The sequence below is a fragment of the Paramormyrops kingsleyae genome, chromosome 24 (genome assembly GCF_048594095.1).
Source record: "Paramormyrops kingsleyae isolate MSU_618 chromosome 24, PKINGS_0.4, whole genome shotgun sequence".
Classification (NCBI taxonomy): domain Eukaryota; kingdom Metazoa; phylum Chordata; class Actinopteri; order Osteoglossiformes; family Mormyridae; genus Paramormyrops; species Paramormyrops kingsleyae.
Window position 1 is genome coordinate 12,455,286 of NC_132820.1, and position 16,820 is coordinate 12,472,105.

Genomic DNA, 16,820 nt, shown 5'->3' on the forward strand with positions numbered 1-16,820 from the left:
GAAAAGATGACAAAGACACTGTTTAAATAGTAAGTATATGGTTTATTGTAAAGCTCATCTCATTTTATCTTAACTTAGCATATCTTATCCTATTTTATCTTAGCCGTTCCAATCTTATCCTATCTTAACTTAGCATATTTTATCCTATTTTATCTTAGCCGTTCCTATCTTATCCTATCCTATCTTAACTTAGCATATTTTATCCTATTTCATCTTAGCCGTTCCTATCTTATCCTATCTTAACTTAGCATATTTTATCCTATCTTATCTTATTCTATCTTAACTTAGCATATTTTATCCTATCTTATCTTATTCTATCTTAACTTAGCATATCTTATCCTATTTTATCTTAGCCGTTCCTATCTTATCCTATCCTATCCTATCTTAACTTAGCATATTTTATCCTATCTTATCTAATTCTATCTTAACTTAGCATATTTTATCCTATTTTATCTTAGCCGTTCCTATCTTATCTTATCCTATCTTAACTTAGCATATCTTATCCTATTTTATCTTAGCCGTTCCTATCTTATCTTATCTTAACTTAGCATATTTTATCCTATTTTATCTTAGCCGTTCCTATCTTATCTTATCCTATCTTAACTTAGCATGTCTTATCCTATCTTAACTTAGCATATTTTATCCTATCTTATCTTATTCTATCTTAACTTAGCATATTTTATCCTATTTTATCTTAGCCGTTCCTATCTTATCCTATCTTAACTTAGCATATTTTATCCTATCTTATCTTATTCTATCTTAACTTAGCATATTTTATCCTATTTTATCTTAGCCGTTCCTATCTTATCCTATCCTATGTTAACTTAGCATATTTTATCCTATCTTATCTTATTCTATCTTATATCTACATTAACAACTAAACAGTATTTCTATTATCCCTCCTACCCCGGCCATAGCCCACAAGTCCATCAGCAATAATGTCTCTATTGTCATCCCTCCTACCCCGGCCATAACCCACAAGTCCATCAGCAATGTCTCTGTCAGTCTTCCGTCTCCGGCCATAACCCATGAGTCCGTGTATCCTGTCTACAAGTTGCTGCTCTGCGGATCGCTGACGCTGCCCCTGGCCCCTCTCTGGTCGCTGGGCGCAGGAGCTGTTGCTGTCCGTGCCGTGGAGGTACTTTAACTGGGGCCTCTTCTTAGTGGCTCCTGCTTGCTCCTGTGGGGGTGGCCTGTCCCTCCCGCTCCATCGGCAAACCCTCTGACCACGGACAGCCTTATCAGTATTCTGTTTTAAGACAAGGAAAGATTATTGATTTAGAACATTTTATGCTCTAATTATGTTCTAATAAGGTCTCTTAATTAAGCCAGGGCTTTACCTTCGGCATGTCACACACTCTCCGTGTCGAACCAGGCTTGTCCGTCTCATCCATCTTCATCACGTCTTTTTCTTTCTTCTTCTCGCTGTTGATCTTTTCCTGATTTTTTTCTGAAAAAGATTCACAATCATTCGCTGTTATTTTAACTTTAATTTTAATTTTAATAATAATCTTAACTACTTTCATATCTTTGCTCTCCATTTTATGAATGCTTAAAGTCTCCAAAATACAACCGCTGCTTAAGAATCTCGAAAGAAGTTTGAGAAGATAAGTGCATGTGATTCAAAAGTAATCAAGCTGTTGTCACGGGCGTCCATTCGTATCATAACAGACAATGCGATCCTGTGCAGCTCATCGGCGACTTTCGGCCGCGTTCGGCTCGGACTGACCGGTCGTAGGTCCGATTCGGCCGTAAGCAGGTTGCCAACTCTGACACATCTGGCGCGAGACTCGGGCTTTCAGACTCAAACGCGCACAGCAAGAAATCTTATGGCGAATCTCTTAATCCATTTTAAACCTAAAGTTGGCTACCTCAAAAGCGTTGGGGCAGTTTGCAAACCCTCCAACTACAAGGTAATAAAACTGTTATATACTTGTAAATACGTGTTAAATTCCAGTTAAAATCGAATTGAAAATCTCACGCCAACCAGCTGACCAAAGTTGGCAACCCTGCGTATGTCGGCCCTTTATTTTATATGCAAAAATTGTCATATGCAGGGGGCATATAACTGGTATGAAAGTACTCATAGAGTACTCACTCACGCGTATTTATTCTATGTGCATTCGCACTGTTATGACAAGAAATCACTGTGCATGTGAAAGAAGTACAAATTATCCACATAAATGTTAAGATGCACGGCAATTTTTCTCATAACAGCATGAATGCACATACAATAAATACGCATTTCAATGACAGGACTGGGGAAACATACTTTGACGCGGACTTAAATACATAGGACTAATGAAAACAACTGCAAACAGCTAATGACATCGGGATTCCACACTAGTTTAACGAGGGGGCGTGGCACACGGGAGGAGCGGACGAGCGGGGCGTGACAATTGTAAGAGACCACCTTGAATTGAACACTTGTGATATAAAGTATTGAAGTGTTTTCCCCCCCTCCCCTCCCTTTTATCAGTATGCACTCTGCATGGCCTTGGTATGTCTTGAGTATTACGAGATGCACCATGAACTGTTTATATTATATGCCTATATTATATCTTTATTTAGGCCGTAATATGTGCTCTTGATGTGTTGTTTTCCAGTGAGCTGGAGGGATTTGACAAAAACATCCTTTTGGAAATGCGTGAGGAAGTAAGTTCTTTTATTTTTGAAAAGTAGGGTATTTGTAAGATTTGCGACACAACAGAGAAATTAATTATGTTTCACTCCTCGGGGTCAAGACTCTGGTCTCCAACTCACCGCTCTCTGTTACATCGCCATTTTGTCCGATAGTATTATTGGATTTTTCTATGCTATATTTTTTTATATGTAGTCATTGTGTGCTGTATAAATAATTATAAATAATACTTTCTCTTCCTTGTGATGTGTGTTTGTGCTTAATCGTATTAAATAGGAGTAAAAGCAACCGCAGTTTCCTCAGTAATGTATTTCATGAACTGATATATAAACCCATGTATGCATTCAAGTCTCTGTCATGGTTTGTACATAATATTTGCAACAACAATTACAAAAATTTAGCAGAATATGTACTACAAGCCTCTCCAGTTGTAGCCACATCCAAATTCATATATGATATATTTGTATATGTGTGTCTCAAAGGTACCAACATTCCTACAAAACCACGAGTTACATAATATATCCAAATATAGGGTATTTCAGTATGAGTCCTGATGCATTATGCATACTGCTGTACTTGCCCTAAACACGGTGAGTTTATATTAGTCACAGAAACATCTTAGCCAGTCATTACTGTGTTGTTGTCACATGTTGAACTCGGCAATTAAAACCCCTTGTTTTTGGTCTGTGAGGGTGTAAAATGTCTCTCCTTTGTTACCTACAGTGAGACTTTGGTTAACAGAAATATACATGAATTTTATTTATTTAAAAGGAAGACATTTTTATCCAAATCCACATTAATATGGTAGGGAAAAAACATTATGGTCATATAGTTGTAATGAACTTGTGATGAATGCTGCAAGGCTGTATTTCTGCTCACCACCTACAGGTGCATAACTGATTATACATTACATTATAAGAGGTATGAATAAATAAAGCACATGAACACCGTAATCTCAACCGATCAACAGTAAACCTTCCTTAATGATACTACGGTATTTAATACTCAAACATTAATTGGCAGGGGGTGTAGTGTTCCTGTATATGCAACATAGCAAACAGGAACTGTAAAGGTTATTTTAAATTATGCACAGTATAAATTAAAACATAGCAGATGGGCGCCCCATCCTGGGTTGTCCCCCGCCTTGCTCCCATAGTGTCTGGGATTGGCTCCGGACCCCCTACCACCCTTAATAGAATAAGCGGTTGCAGAAAATGGATGGATGGACTTTAAACATCGTGTTACCTCAGGAACAGCAGTATGTCAGGTTGTCTACAGAGCCCATGTGGAAATCTCTGCCTGTCTTCTTCAAATTGACTGGCAGAGTGCCCCTAGACGCCTTGATACTGTGTAATCCTTTAAATTAAGACGCATGGCAAACATTAACTGAAAAAATAGTTCAGTTTATCAGAACTGCATAGGTGGAACTGGGCGCTTTTGACTGGGGTCGCCAGGGACCATAAACATTTGTATTTTTAAAAAACACTCATCAAAACAGAAATAGAAAACAATGATGTTGATTGATTGACAAATATATATATACCTCTAGGGTATTTACAGCCCGCAGTTGGTTGGATGAGAGTTAACCCTCGTGTTTAATATAATATTAAATATTAATATAATACTCGTGTAAGTGATAAGGTAGGGTTACTGGGTTACTGACACGGGCAGCTTCTGCCGTGTGTGTGTTAGGCTTTGCTAACATGACAAGTGGAACATTCTGTCTTTCTCTCTTTCACTGTTTTCTCTCTCTCTCTCTCTCTCTCTCTCTCTTTCTCTATCTCTCAATCCAAGTCTTCTCTCTAAACCAGCAAACTTACAATCATTAAACTGTAATTTCCTAACTCGACTCCATCTTCTCGTAGTGTTTTGCTGTGTCAGTATGTCATTTACCTTCATCTTCACGTAGTTTACAGTAACACTATGTGACGTTACATTACAGTTTTTAAATCACTTTCAGAAAGGCTCGCTGATTGATGATTAACAAGCAGGTATATTTCTGTGCAGATACCAGATAACTGAGATAGTAACTCATTCATCTTATAGCCAAAGTGCAACACAAGCTCCTGGAAGAACAATCTCACCCACGCAGACAACAGGAAGTGCAGTAGCAATGCTGGACTGATGATTGTAACTGCCGGTTTCTCTGGCTCAATTTCAATGCTCCATTAAGAAGTTTTCTCTTAATTACTGATTGAATTGAAACATGTTTTTGCTCTGAAGATGGACAGTCGCACAACAAGCAGGTGCAAATGCAAGTCACACGTGTGAGTCCATATTTACACTCTGAGCTGGACTCTGACAGAATGATCATGATCAGAATGTGTCACATGATCAGGTCTGAGGCCGACTCTTACCTTCTGCTTCTTCTCCTCATAGGGAAAATGCAGAACAATAATGCCATCGCTTAGGGAGCTGACGGAGATGGAGACAAACCCATCAACCTGACCTGTGTGACTCCGCCCCTCACTGCTGAGCTCTGCCGTATGGCTGTGGTCTGATCAGTGAGATGCCCCCCCTCACCAATGAGCATCTCGTAGTCGATGTGCTGCTTCAGCTTAGCCTCCTCCACAATGACGGCAAAGGCGGGACCAAGCAAGAGCTGGCGCTGGCGTGGGCGGTAGCCTCTCCGGTCATACTTGGTCACAGCCACGCCATTCTGCAGGTCACAGGGGACAGGAGGGGATGACACACGCTGACAGGCTCACAAAATGCATGGACACACTGACACTGCAGAGCGGCTAATCCACTACAGCGAGTGCAACCCCCATACCAAAAAAGCAGAAAAACAAACCGACAAAATGTTGGGTGAACATCTTCACATCACCGTCATACACAGCAAGGACAGCTACAGGACTCACCTGCACTGTGTCATCACCCAGTACCTGCAACACCTTGGGCTTGATATCTTCACTGTCTGAGGGAGGGCACACACCACAAATGGCCATTTAGGAGGCAGCAATGGAAAAGAGGTGGGGCAAATGAGCAACTGTGGCCAATAAGACGACAGGAGCATGAAGGAGGTGGAGCCAATGAGCAATTGGTTAAGAACATGTGACTGCGTTTATGTGTGTATTTGTGTGTGTGTGTGTGTGTGTGTGTGTGTGACAGAGATATATTTAGTTCTCACTTAGTCTGGTGCTGACAAAGAGCCTAGGAACACTCTGTGCATAGCTGTCCTTATCCTTGAAGATCTCACTAGCCACCACCTTTTGCTCAACCCCCTGTGCTACTACCTTGTTGTGGTGGGGTTGCTTGCGTGCCGGACAGGTTTCTAGACTTGAGGCCAGACAAAGAGCAGCAACTGGCCCTCCAGGTTGGGGGTTGGGCATGAGGTTAACTACCCCATCCTGTAAAAAACATTCCAGTTACAGAAACATTGACGAATAGAAACCAAATCATACACCTGCCTGAAGAAGGTGCCCCAGCAATGGGGACTGTGACGCTTACCAGCCAAACCCACAAGGGCGCTGGTAAGCCGATACGCCTTCTGGTGACAAGGAAATCCATCCTCGTGGGGACACGGAACATCAGAACCATGTTTCAGGCTGGCAAGGCTGCAACCATTGGCAAGGAAATGGAGCGCTACAACCTCTCAGCCCTGTGCCTGGAAGAAACAAGATGGATGCAGTCGGGTGAGGTCAGATTGACCAGTGGCCAGTCCATTATTTATTCTGGACATGAGGAGGAGGCAGCAAACCATACGGAGGGAGTGGCCATCATGCGGACAACAGACACCATAAACGCTCTAACTGCATGGGAACCCATCAGCTCTCGCATCATCTCAGCAACCCTCAAAACTAGCAACAGGAGAGTGAAAGCCCACATAATCCAGTGCTATGCATCCACCAACGAGGCAGATGATGAGGTCTATGGTTCTATGACAGCCTAAACCACCTACTCGGCAGCATTGGAGCCAGGGACCTCATTATCCTGATGGGGGACTTAAATGCCAAGATTAGAGGCCGAAATGAGGGGTATGAGGCAGTGATGGATAAACATGGAGTGAGGACCGTGAATGAAAATGGCGAGATGTTTGCTGACACCTGTGTGAACAATAATCTGGTGATAGGGGGGAGTGTTTTTCCCCATAAAACAATCCACAAAACAACCTGGATGTCACCAGATCATGTCACAGAAAACCAAATCGATCACATTTGTATCAATAAAAAGTTCTATGGATCTATGGACTATGGAACTATGGAAGATGTCAGGACAAGACGGGGGGCAAACGCAGCCACGGATCACCATCTCCTGGTGGGAAAATTCAAACTAAAGCTGAAGAGAAATCATCAAGCAAAGGGTCAAAGAGCGAAATACAACACTGACTACCTCAGCAGTGCTCAAGTGGCAAAACAGTTTAAGGATATTCTCTCAAAGAAAAACGCGGAGATACAGCTTGGAAAGATGGAAGGATGGACAATAAACGAAGAGTGGGAGCATTTAAAAGCTGCTTGGAGCTCAACATGTGAGGAGGCTTTGGGGAGAAGATCCCAAAAACACAAAGAATGGATAAAACCAGAAACCTTCAACATAATCCAGCAGAGGAGAAAGCTAAAGGAAAAAGTGAACGACGCAAGAACAAGATCTGAAAAGGCGATGGCTCAAAAGGAGTACAACCTTTGCCACAAAGAAGTACGGCAGAACACCAGCAGTGATAAGAGATCACAGATAGAGAGGCTAGCTAAGGAGGCAGAACTCGCAGCATCTCAAAGACATATGAAAGAACTCTACAACATCACGAGGAAATTGTCTGGGACACATCAACAAAATAATAAACCGATTATGGGTAAGAATGGCCAAGTACCTTTAACCCCGGAAGAGCAACTCGATAGACGGGTAGAGCACTTCCGAGAGGTTTTGAACAGACCACCACCAGGAGAGAAGCCAGACCAGGACACTGCTAAAGAACAAGTGTGAAAGACCAACAAAAGCAGAAATAAAAACTGCAATCAAACAACTGAAAACAGGAAAGGCTGCTGGCCCTGACAAGATTCCACCTGAAGCCCTTAAAACTGATATAAATACATCTATAGACATGCTCTACAGCCTCTTTGGGAGAATTAGGGAGGATGAAAAGACACCCACCGAATGGGCAGAGGGGCACATAGTGAAACTACCAAAGAAAGGGGACTTAAGAAAGTGCAACAGCTACTGGGGGATTACCCTACTTTCAGTGCCCAGTAAGGTCTTCAATCGGGGCATCCTCAACCGTCTTCAGGAAGCTGTGGACAAGAGGCTCCGGGATCAGCTAGCAGGATTCAGGAAAGATCGCTCATTCACAGATCACATAACAACGCTATGCATCATCATTGAACAGGCTATTAAATGGAACACGTCCCTGTACATGAACTTCATTGACTTTGAGAAGACTTTTGACAGCTTAGACTGGACAGCACTATGGCAACTAATGGAACACTATGGAATCCCAACCAAGATCATAAACCTAATCAAGAACTCGTATGATGGCACCTTGTGTAGAGTCATGCATGCAGGCCAGCTTTCCCGGAGCTTTGAAGTCAAGACGCGTGTTAAACAGGGATGTCTTCTCTCACCGTTCCTCGTCCTCCTCGCAATTGACTGGGTCATGAGGGAAACAACGGAGGGGAAGAGAAATGGAATTCAGTGGACAATGTGGGAGCAGCTGGATGATCTGGAATTTGCGGATGATATAGTTCTCCTTTCACACACACAGACACAAATGCAAGAGAAGGCAGACAGACTTACACAAGATGCAATAAAACTTGGTCTCACTCCCAATAAAAACAAAAACACAAGTGATCAAGATCCACTCCAAAACCAGCAACCTCATTTTCATGAACAGCACTGCCCTAGAGGAGGGAGGAGCTTTTACCTACCTAGGCAGTGTTGTGGATACCACCAGAGGGACGGATGCAGACATCAGAAGCAGAATCAACAAGGCTAGAGTGGTGTTTAATATGCTCAGAAAGATCTGGAGCTCAAAAAACATCTCCACCAACGCTAAAATATGCATCTTTAACTCCAACGTGAAACGGTTGATGCTAGAGAGAGATGGATAATACCGCTTCTTTCAAAAAGATTTATGACATAAAGGTCAAAAAGGTCACATGTCAAAAGTTCACTGGGTGGGCGGGGTTGGGGGTGGTTAGGATGGTACCAGGTGACGTCACGACTAGTGACGTTGGGAGAGGGGTTTAAAAAAAAAAAAAATTATTTATTTATTTTATTCTTATTGATATTTCAAAATTATTTATTATTTATTTATTTATATTCTTATTTTATTTTAATTATTTTTTCTTATTCTTATTTTATTTTGAGGAGAGTGAATTGTGTGCTTATGAGTGGGGTTTGTCGGAATAGCCCCGTGCTATGAGGCTGACGGTGCCGAGCACGGAGCTGAGCGGGTCGGTTACCTGATGAAGTGTGAGCGTAGGCTGGGTGTGCCTGTGGAGCGGTACCTTGGGAAGGTCCCGGTCGGTCCGGCGGAGCGTGTACTTGGGCATAGCGCAAAGGTCTCGGAGAGAGCGATGCTGGAGCTTATCCCCGTGCTGCGCGAGACTGAAAGAAACTCTGGGAGAATGAGAAAGTTGGAGCTAAGAATGAGAGGAGCAGGAGGTGGGTCTGACGCTATCGTCCAATGAACGCTTAGCAGCAGCAGTTTGTCAGTGTGTGTGTGTGTGTGTGTGCGTGGTAGGGTTTTTTTTCTCTCAAACTTGTTTCAAGTTTGGGTTTTTCTCATGCACCTGTTATGTACATCCCAGTAGGTCATCCGGCTCAAACTGTAATTGGGCCACACATCAAATTGGACATTTTGTCTTACAGTAAGTTTTGTTTGAAGTTTTGTATTTTCCGATACGCCCGTTATGTACATCCCCGGGTCGAGTGCATCGTCTGCGCACAAGTACAAATATGAGTTAAAAGAAAAACATACATGAAATAGACTTAATTAAGAAAAGAAGATAATCCTAAAAAATCTTGACAGGCTCTATATTTCTCCTTAAAGAATCCTAAGAAAAAAACCATCCGCAGATATTTTTATTATGCCGAGCGGGTTTTCCTCCTTTGGTAAAGAAGCACAAGTACCACCAAGTATCATCTACGGCCTTACCCCACTGGAAAAAGAAAACTACATGGGATTTGCATAAGTAAGTAAGTAATTTATTTATAAAGCGCTTTTCTCAGACAAATAGTCACAAAGCGCTGTACAATAATGAAACAAAGTAAAACAGAAAAGGAAATACAAAACTTAAAACTCAGTAGAAAACATTACATGAACAGCAAACAAATACATAAAACATGCCATAAAACAAAAAATGCTCATCTCTGAGTAAAGGCCTCGATAAAAAGAAAAGTTTTGAGCTGTTTTTTAGAAGAGTCCACTGCAGCAGCAGTGCGCAAATCACATGGCAAGCCATTCCAAAGCTTAGGTGCTACTGCCTGAAAAGCACAATCGCCACGGGTTTTCCATCTGGTACGAGGAATCACTAATAGCCCCTGCTGACCAGATCTAAGCTCCCGACAGGCTGTATAGCGATGAAGCAGGTGGGCAATGTATTCCAGTGCTTGACCATGCAGGGCTCTATAAGTGAGCACCAGAACTTTATACTGAACTCTGAACTGCACTGGAAGCCAATGCAGTGAGTACAGGATTGGAGTAATGTGGTCTTTTCTATTACAACGGGTTAAAAGCCTAGCAGCTGCATTTTGAACCAACTGTAGGCGTGAGAGGGCGGACTTACTCAGGGTCGTGTAAAGGGCATTACAGTAGTCGAGTCGTGATGAAATGAATGAATGAACCAGCATCTCCAATTCTGATTTTGATACAACAGACCTTATTTTAGACAGGTTTCGTAGATGAAAAAAGCATGAACGGCTAACCGATCTCACATGGGAGTCGAGACTTAAAGACTGATCCAATGTAACCCCTAGATTGCGAACACTCGACTTAGAGGCAGGAATGACAGATGATAGCTGTCGGCCAATCTCAGAGTGGAGGCTAGGGGGAGCTACAATTAACATCTCGGTTTTTCCAGAGTTTAATTGTAAATAATTATTGCTACACCAGTCCCTCACCTGAGACAAGCAGTCAACCAGAGTAGATAATTTGTTCAACTGATTGGGTTTAAATGAAAAATAAAGCTGTATATCATCTGCATAAAAGTGGTATGTGATATCCTGGAAGGATTTGAGGATCAATGATAAAGGGAGAATATAAAGTGAGAAGAGTAACGGACCAAGAACCGACCCCTGAGGCACCCCACATAACATAGTCGCAACATCGGATGTAAAATCAGCCACACTGACTGAGAAGCTGCGATTGGTAAAATAGGATGCAAACCAGTCTAAAGCAGAATCAGAGATGCCCACTAACTGCCCTAACCTATTTATTAAGACTGTATGATCCACCGTATCAAACGCTGCACTTAGATCCAGCAAAACAAGCACAGAGCACAGGCCCCCATCAGCAGCAATTAAAAGATCATTTAAAACTTTAAGGAGGGCAGTTTCTGTAGAGTGCAGCCTCCTAAAACCAGACTGTAGGGGGTCAAGGAGCTGGTGCTCATCTAAGAAGGCACCAAGTTGCTGTTTGAGATGTTTATTAAGGGACAGAGCCAGCTCCTCAGATGGGGTGAGGGGAGGTGGTGGTGGGCCCCCGCCAGTTAGACGGGCTTCAGTCTTCTTTCTGTTAGCTACATGACAGAAAGAATATACTAAATCGTGTTTAATCAATAGTTCAGTGATCGTGCAATCAAATATTACCTTTTTGCAGAATGTTTTTGTGTTTCGTTTTGACTTGGCTCAAAGTTCTTCTGGCTCCAGAAGGATTACACCTTATTAAATAAGAAACCATATATTCATAGTCAATATACATTGTTATTTTAACCTAAAGAAATGAACGGCAGGAAAAGTAAATGCTTTCATAGTGATTTAACAGTCAAAAGGATGCGGAAGGGGTGTTTAATTACTTTGCATTATAATAAAAGAGGGGGCCGTTTTCAAATTTGCAATTTAATACACTCACGCATTTACTCTGTCTGTTGTTTTTTGCCAAGCCAACTCTCTTTCTTTAGCCGATGCAGCCGTATTGCTTTTTTTCACTATTATTGGCTTGAATTCTTCATATGCGTGCATTAAAACGTCCAACTCCGCCTTTGTGAAGTATGCCGCTCTCTTTTTTTCACTTTGATTTTCCATTTTGACTCATGAAATCGGCGATCCATTGAAAATGTCTTTATGTATGCACCGTGCACGCACATTAACTCTGGGTAACCAATAGGAGGTTGATTAAACTTACTCTTCTCATGTGTTTTGGAACCGACATACTCATGGTATGCGGGTTTGGGGTAAATCAACCCAGAGGTTATGATTTACCAAATGGTAAGTTAACCTAGGGTGACCAGATAATCCATGTCAGGGAGGACACTTTGAGCTACTTCGGGTTTTACAAACTACTTTCAAATTGAAAGGCTCCTGTGCTCGGCTAAATAGTTCAGCTCTTCTTGTGCTTTGACTGGTTTATTTCCTTGACTGAAAGACTCATCCAGCTGTTTCACATTAGCATTAGTGACACATGCATGATTATAGGAGACTGACCAATCAGCACACAGCAAGAGCTCAGTGCTCAAGTGAAATCCAGGTCCTTTTAATTGAAATGGTAATTTACAATTCCTGTCCTAGCTCAGAGTGTCCTCCCTGACATGGATTATCTGGTCACCCTAGTTAACCAAGCTTTCTGGAATACCCCCCAGGCTTAGCGGCTCCGCTGCCTGGCGGACTGGACCAAGCGCCGTGACTCGTGCTGTCGGTTCACGTTTCAGTTTGTTTCCCCAGTCCGGTCATTGGGTGCGTTCGACTTGCTTACAGCGCTGGCTTAAAGCAACACATTTTGATCCTGATGCAATGCATTACGGTTAGATGCATTGCGACCTCTCACCCGGCTGCACAAACTGGAACCGCTTCTGTGACGACACACCTTTGCCCTTATTGGCTGAAGAGTTTAGTTACACGCATGACGTTTGTATCCCAGGCAGTTCTGATGCCTTATCTGCTATTTCTCCCGAATATCACGTAAGGCAGTGAAAACTGGTTTTCAGTTAATTTACGTGGTAAAATGAAGTTTAAATAAATGACATAAATGCTCTAATAGTACACGTAAGTGATTTATTTATTGTTAGCTACTATACTGTTGCGCTGCTTTATTTGGTTAATCGTCCAGTCTGTGAAGAAGGCATTCAAGTAAGAATTGCATTGTAGTCTGTACATGACAATAAAAACTTTGAATCCGGTGTTCTGACAAAACATCCTACCTATCGAGACGTGCTATCGAGCCTTTTTGCGCATGTGCTGTTCCACCGTCTTGGGATTAGGGTTAGGTTTTGGGGGGTTAGGGTTAGGGTTAAGGTAAGGGTTTTAGGGGTTTTGGGGGGTTAGGGTTAGGGTAAGAGTTAGGGCTAGGGCTATCGATTAGCACTATGGTATGATGTTTTGATAAAGTAGGACGTTTTGACACCAATCCATTGTTTATTTTTATTTTTACTCTGTATTCGTTAAATTGTTCGTGAATAGCAAATTTTTAGGTTGTAACATTTGTACAACTATTACGTAACTTTTTGGTGAGCAATGGCTAACAAAATTATATAAACTACCGTGTATTACCTGATACAGTATTTTCAATAAAATAGCATTATCACCAACAATCGCTGCTACTGCAGCAAATGCGAGGCTGACACTGAAGCGTTACCTTTTGTTTCCGCTCAGAGACGTGCAGTGTGACTCATTTCCTGGCGCATACAATTTATATTAGGTCAGTGTTCACGGTTCGACTTCTGATATTCTAGTTTGTTCGACTTTCGAGAAATTCGAGTTCTAGTGAGTTTGAGATCCGAGGTACCACTGTATTATATTTTAAGTTTGTTGTAGCAATTTTACAGGTTTTTTTTTTTTTTTTTTAGAAAAAATAAAAATTACACCCATACACCCACCATAATAAGAATGTATAAAAAAATGAGAGATATATAAAATTGCAAGTCAGACTAGCAGTTTGAACAATATATTTGTCAAGAGCTTGGGAGAAATTACATTAGTTTAATTTTGTGTGTATTTAGTATATGGGAGCGCCCCCTACGGTCCAGCAGAGGGCCCCTACGGTCCAGCAGAGGGCCCCTACGGTCCAGCAGAGGGCCCTGGGCCGGCCCAAAAATGTGCGTAGGCCAATGCCCGGTACGCCAGATGGCCAGTCCAGCCCTGATTCAATGTAGTTTAACAAAAAATACTGAAAATTTGAAAACACTGATAATCTGAAAATATTGATAATCTTTGCAAAGCCATAACTACAGTGATTAGAATACTGAAATGGCAGTTGAAAACAATATCTCACCTTTCTGGAGATTAATTCCAGAAGCAGTTTTTTAGTTGGGGTGGATCTGGGATTTTTGCTGCTGCTGGTTTAGAAATTAAAAAGTCCAATCACTTTTTTTTTTTTTATAAAAAGACATACTTTATTAAAAAAAAACAATTTCAAACATGAACACATGAATATATACATATTTACACACATGGCATAGAGTGGCCTCTGAACTGGACCCGGAAATTAATGGCCACCAGCACCTTGGGTTCCTGCAGACACCCAATCCATGATAATGAAGGCAATGCTCATCACCATGAGCAGGAACCCTAAGCCTGTAAAACAGGCAGCCTGAATCTTTGGTCTGGATTTCATGGTTTCCAGATTCTCCGGGACAATTCTAATGTAGAATAATCCCGGAAGTATAAATATCAGGCTTGGCGCTGATGTGGCCCCTATGACTCCAAATATGTCCTTTATGTTGGGTACAAAAATCACCAGCGTGTTGACTAAGACTAGCAGGCCGAAGGCAACACTGCTGTGACGCACCCAGTTAAAAGGCCTGTTAGGGGCCAGGAGTTGGAGCAGGGCAGTCCGAATTGGGAATATGACCACTGGAACAGTGAGGACGACAGCCACCAGCACAGCCAATCGCACACCCAGTATCAGGCGGTCTGCACTGCTGACTTTCTGATAAGTGTAGAGCAGCTCCGACTCCACCTCATCATAGAATGTCAGGTAGCCAAAGATAGCCGCAAGAAGATACATGACAGTCATGGCGAACACAGAGATGTTAGCCACTGTCTGCATGCGCTTCTTTGTCGGCTTCCGCAGTTCTGTGTAAATCGGCAGAACTACTGGCTGGCAGACGAAGGCAAATGCCAAAATTGGGATGGTATATGCCGTCCTTGAGTTAAGGGTGACTAATTTGGCCCCGCACACGTCATCTTCGTTGGTGCTGTTGCTCATATGTCCTGAGGCTTGATCCGGGTCGTGGTTTTTCACAGGACATGCAATGGTGAACTTCTTGTACATTACAGAGATGATGAAGAACACCATGCAGGTCAAGGAGAACCCGCTGGTGTAGCCAAGGTAGCCAAGCTGCCTCATGAGGGCAAGAGGGAAGATTACTGTCAGGCTGACAATAATTACCAGATATTCGCCTTTCAGGTACCACTCTTGGGAGTCAGATGGGGTTCCCAGAAAGGCTTCAATTATCAGTGGCAGCTCTGACTTTACGATAAACAGGTAGCTGGCCATGGCTCCAATGTTGTTCAGTGTTATTAGGGAAGCTGTCAGCACTTTCCCTGGAGTGCCGAAGGCCCGATTGCCCAGCTCTTCATAGGCACGGATCCCTACAATACCGGCGCTCCTCAGGAGAAGGTGGATGGAGTAAGCTGACAGGATGGCCATGACAGTCAGCAGGACCACAAAGAGGACGATGCCAGTGTTGGCCATAGCGTATGCCAGGCCCAGGATGCCACTTCCCATGATGGCATTGCTGACATTAAATATGGACATTGCCATGGAGGACTTTCCAGCAAAGTCAGCAAACTGGCTCTGGGATTGCTCTTCGGACTTAGGTGGGCTCTCCTCACCACTTTCTGGCATGGCTTCAGCATCATCAGGCCCATCGCTCAAGTCAATTGTCACAAATTCAGGGCCATAGATGTCAATAGAAGTTTCCATTTCCATTTCGGTGGTGATAGGGCAAGGGATGTCGACCAAAGTGCTTTCCAGTTCCATTTTACTGTTGGAAATATTTCACAATTTTACTGTTGGAAAACATGCCTTCTTTATCTCTCTCACACACAAAAAAACACTGCAAAAAACCCAAGACAGGCAGGTTTTCTCAGCCAGTTCTTGGTCATTATAGTTCCAACATTTCATTCGTAGTTCAAAAACATAGAATTTACATGTGCAGATAGAAGAAATAGTTTTGTCTGAAGGATTTACAGCAACATTGATTATCATTACACATAACAAAATAGGTCACTTGAATGGCGAGGAGTGACAGCATTCACAAATATTTCCATTCATTTATCCATATATACAGACGGCATCATCTGAACCATACTCCACAATGTAAGAGTACATCAAACTAGTATTCCTCAGAAACATGTGGTTGAATTTTTTTTTATCTCTCTCTCACACACACAAAAACACACATTTTCCTGAGTTCAATAAAGATGCAGCTGAGCCAAATACCTGATGTAACACTTAGATGCTATTTTCTGGGCATTCAGTCAGTTGCAGTCACACAGTTACACAGGATGTTTCAACATTTTCTCAAACATTTGGTCTACAATTCTGATGGTCATGCAATTTTTGAAAAGTCTGCTTTTAAAAATGACCCACCTGGCAAATGTAGTAAAGGTTTCCTGGAAGATAAGTATGCTTTTTTTAACCGACCTTAATCACAGAAGTTTACACTCAGTGGTCAAGAGGCTACGAAAAGCAAACTGCAAATGATGGACCAGGATGTGGCTGCTGAATTATAAAGAGCACAAAGTTCTAGAACGTGTTGTTATGTGATGTCATATTCTGACGGAAAAGCTTAGAATTCTTAATACGTCACTTGCGCACAAGGACACGTGGTCTCTACCGCTTAATGGTGCGTTTGTTTTTCTCTCGGAACTCGGAAATTCCGAGTTGAGTGACATCACGTCCGACAATCTCCCGTTCGAGCTACCCACATCTCGTAACAAACATGGCTGCCTCCATGAAGACATGCTGTGTGAGCTTTATAAAATATTTTAGTACATTCATAGCGATATTCTTTTTTCGAACGGCAAACAAACTACAAACAAACCAAGTCGCCATGTTGAAATTACGTCACAGGGGCAACTCGGA

The 16,820-nt window shown here is 42.3% G+C and overlaps 1 pseudogene; it reads right to left on the reverse strand.

Annotated features, from left to right (window-relative positions):
- Positions 1-14,133: 14,133 nt before the first annotated feature.
- On the reverse strand, positions 14,134-16,820 carry LOC111835281 (sodium-coupled neutral amino acid transporter 3 pseudogene; annotated as a pseudogene).